Source organism: Schistocerca gregaria, chromosome X (assembly GCF_023897955.1).
Source record: "Schistocerca gregaria isolate iqSchGreg1 chromosome X, iqSchGreg1.2, whole genome shotgun sequence".
In the NCBI taxonomy this organism is placed as follows: domain Eukaryota; kingdom Metazoa; phylum Arthropoda; class Insecta; order Orthoptera; family Acrididae; genus Schistocerca; species Schistocerca gregaria.
This window is the reverse complement of record NC_064931.1, coordinates 142,164,248-142,168,046: the sequence shown is the minus strand read 5'-3', so window position 1 is coordinate 142,168,046 and position 3,799 is coordinate 142,164,248. Positions and strand designations below refer to the sequence as shown.

At 44.3% G+C, this 3,799-nt stretch overlaps 1 pseudogene; it reads right to left on the bottom strand.

Moving 5' to 3' along the window:
* Positions 1-3,409: 3,409 nt before the first annotated feature.
* On the bottom strand, positions 3,410-3,527 carry LOC126300145 (5S ribosomal RNA; annotated as a pseudogene).
* Between the last annotated feature and the right edge of the window lie 272 nt (positions 3,528-3,799).

Here is a 3,799-nt window from a genome sequence, read left to right as displayed (position 1 = left end):
TCTGTGTCCGCACTCTGGTATGTTTTAGTCTATGGAAAATTCCCGACTAATAGTCGACTTTATAGCATAGGACTGGCCACCTCCCCACTCTGCCATGACTGTCAGCTCGAAGACACCGACGAGCACCCTGAAACGAAACGTATGGCTCCTCATCCAACGAATCGTGGGCTTTTACCTCCGTGCCCCGCCAACGACGGTAATCCCGGATTTCTTATTGTTGCCACAGTCATTTTACTCCCCTCTTGCTAAGCACCATACACTCATCTGGTTTCGAGGACAGGCTTTAGAAAGAAAGTCTCGAAAATTATTTACAGATATCTTAGGACGGGAGTGCAGGCCTAGATGTTGCGAATAATGTCTCAATTTTGCAGTGTTGGCTCAGCCGCTGCAGTACCAAGGAAGCAATGTACGCTCCAGGTAATTGCATGCGTAACTCTAAGCCCTAAGGCACTAGCAGTCCCGCTACCTTCCTCGCTGTTGCCGTGTGCAGGCCAGCCCCCGGCTTCCAATTAGCTTCCGGCTTGTACGTAACTGAAGGCCTCGCCCATTACGTTACAACTAGCACTGCAGAGGTTCCACAGCTACATACAGCTGAAGAGGGGAAATGACAAACGTTGTAAGCGACAAATCTTTCCTTTGTCAGGAGAATCAAAAAACAATGTATACAGGGTGGTCCATTGATCGTGACCGGGCCTAATATCTCACGAAATAAGCATCAAACGAAAGAACTGCAAAGAACGAAACTCGTCTAGCTTGAAGGGAGAAACCAGATGGCGCTATGGTTGGTCCGCTAGATGCCGCTGCCATAGGTCACACGGATGTCAAGTGCGTTTTTTTTTAAATAGGAACCTCCATTTTTTATTACATATTCGCATAGTACGTAACGAAATATCAATATTTTAGTTGGACCACTTTTTTCGCTTTGTGGTAGATGGCGCTGTAATAGTCACAAACGTGTAAGTACGTGGTATCACCTAACATTCCGCCAGTGCAGACGGTAATTGATTCGTAATACATTACCGTGTTAAAATGGACCGTTTACCAATTGCGGAAAAGGTCGATATCGTGTTGATGTATGCCTATTTTGATCAAAAGGCCCAACGGGCGTGCTCTATGTATGCTGCTCGGTATCATGGACGACATCATCCAAGTGTCCGGACCGTTCGCCAGATAGTTACGTTATTTAAGGAAACAGGAAATGTTCAGCCACATGTGAAACGTCAACTCCAACAAATGATGATGCCCAAGTAGGTGTATTAGCTGCTGTCGCGGCTAATCCGCGCATCAGTAGCACACAAATTGCGCGAGAATCGGGAATCTCAGAAACGTCGGTGTTGAGAATGCTACATCAACATCGATTGCACCCGTACCATATTTCTATGCACCGGGAATTGCATGGCGACGACTTTGAACGGCGTGTACAGTTCCCACTAGGCACAAGAGAAATTACGGGACAATGACATTGTTTGCACGCTTTCTATTTAGCGACGAAACGTCATTCACCAACATCGGTAACGTAAACCGGCATAATATATACTATTGGGCAACGGAAAATCCACGATGGCTGCGACGAGTGAAACATCAGCGACCTTGGTGAGTTAATGTATGGTGCAGCATTATTGAGAGGAAGGATAATTGGCCCCCATTTTATCGATGACAGGCTAAATGGTGCAATGTATGATGATTTCCAACGTAATGTTCTACCGATGTTACTACAAGATGTTTCACTGCATGACAGAATGGCGATGTACTTTCAACATGATGGACGTCCGTCACATAGCTCTCGTGCGGTTGAAGCGGTATTTAATACCATAGTTCATGATAGGTGGATTGATCGTCGAACGTTCACCGGATCTGACGTCCCCGGATTTCTTTCTGTGGGGAAACATGAAGGATATTTGGTATCGTGATCCACCGACAACGCTTGACAACATGCGTCAGCGCATTGCGAATGCATGTGCGAACAATACAGAAGGCGAACTACTCGCTGTTGAGAGGAATGTCGTTACACGTATTGTCAAATGCATTGAGGTTGACGGACATCATTTTGAGCATTTATTGCTTAAATGTGGTATTTACAGGTAATCACGCTGTAACAGCATGCGTTCTCAGAAATGATATGTTCACAAAGGTACATTTATCACATTGGAACAACCGAAATAAAATGTTCAAACGTACCTACGTTCTGTCTTTTAATTTAAAAAACCTACCTGTTACCAACTGTTCGTCTAAAATTGTGAGCTACATGTTTGTGACTATTACAGCACCATCTATCACAAAGCGAAAAAAGTGGTCCAAATAAAACACTCATATTTCTTTACGTACTACACGAATATGTAATAAAAATGGGGGTTCCTATTTAAGAAACGCAGTTGATATCCGTTTGACCTATGGCAGCGCCATCTAGCGGACCGACCATAGCGCCATCTGGTTTCCCCCTTCAAGCTAGACAAGTTTCGTTCTTTGTAGTTTTTTCGTTTGACGCTGTAACGTCCCCTTAGAACAATTATACATGACTGTGCTTAAACTGACACACAATAATTTTAGCGCAACGCAATCTGACTTTCAAAAATCCCTACAAAAGAATGGCCCTGACTAACATTAACCTATACGTTTCACAAATCACTTACCTCACAAAAATCTTCGTTACTCGAACTACTGCAATACAGCGAGCGCCATTACTGCCAGCTGAATAAAAGATTCAAACTACTGAAGGCACTGACTACTGATAGGCATAGTTAGCAAATGAAAGATTTTGATAGAGAACAAACAGTATATTTACCTCAATAGTGTTCAAAAGTGATAATATATATAGCAGTTCATGACATCCAGTCTTACAAATTTCAAAACTCCGCCATTTCTCTCCCCACATCCACCACTGCTGACGGCTCACCTCCAACTGCGCAACGCTACGCGCTGTTAACATCCATCTGCCGACACTACAATGGCAGACAACAATGCAAACTAGCCACAGGCTGCGCACAGCACAGCCAGTGAGTTTTCATACAGATCGCTACGTGGCGTTACCAATACGAAAACCTAAACAGTCTACTTACAACGCTTATTTCGTGAGATATTTGGCTCGGTCACGATCAATGGACACCTTGTATCTTTTTGTACATGACCTATTTGTATCCAAAAATTGAGAAGTTACTGTGGTACCACAAATTATGTTCCTCACCTCATCACTGCAAATAATAACTCCTCCCGAACAGGCCATGAAGGCCCAACGGTTCTGACCGGCAGCCATGCCATCTTCAGCTCATAGGCGTCACTGGATGGGGATTTGGTGGGGCATGTGGTCAGCACACCGTTTTCGCAGCCGTATGTCAGTTTCTGGGACCAGAGCCGCTACTTCTCAGTCAAGTAGCTCCTCTGTTTACCTCACAAGCGCTGGGTGCACCCCGCTTGCCAACAGCGCTCGGCAGACCGGGTGGTCACCCATCCAAGTGCTAGCCGAGCCCAACAGCGCTTAACTTCGGTGATCTGACGGGAACCGGTGTTACCGCTGCGGCAAGGCTGTCGGCTCACTGCAAGTAATAATGAGCCAAATTACAAAAGAAATAATTTATTAAGAACTTTCGAGGTGCCATGCCAGGGAATGGACTGGTTCTAAGTACCAGCAGATTTTCATACTCCATTTACACTCAGGCACTATGTTTTGTTTGTGATAATACAAGTACCGAAGTATAGCGGTAATGTTTTAATTAGGAGAAATGTAGACAAGAAAGTGCATTTCGCGTATCTTTTAAACTATTTACAAAACAATAATAAAATAAAGTCCAAGGAAAAAAAATCT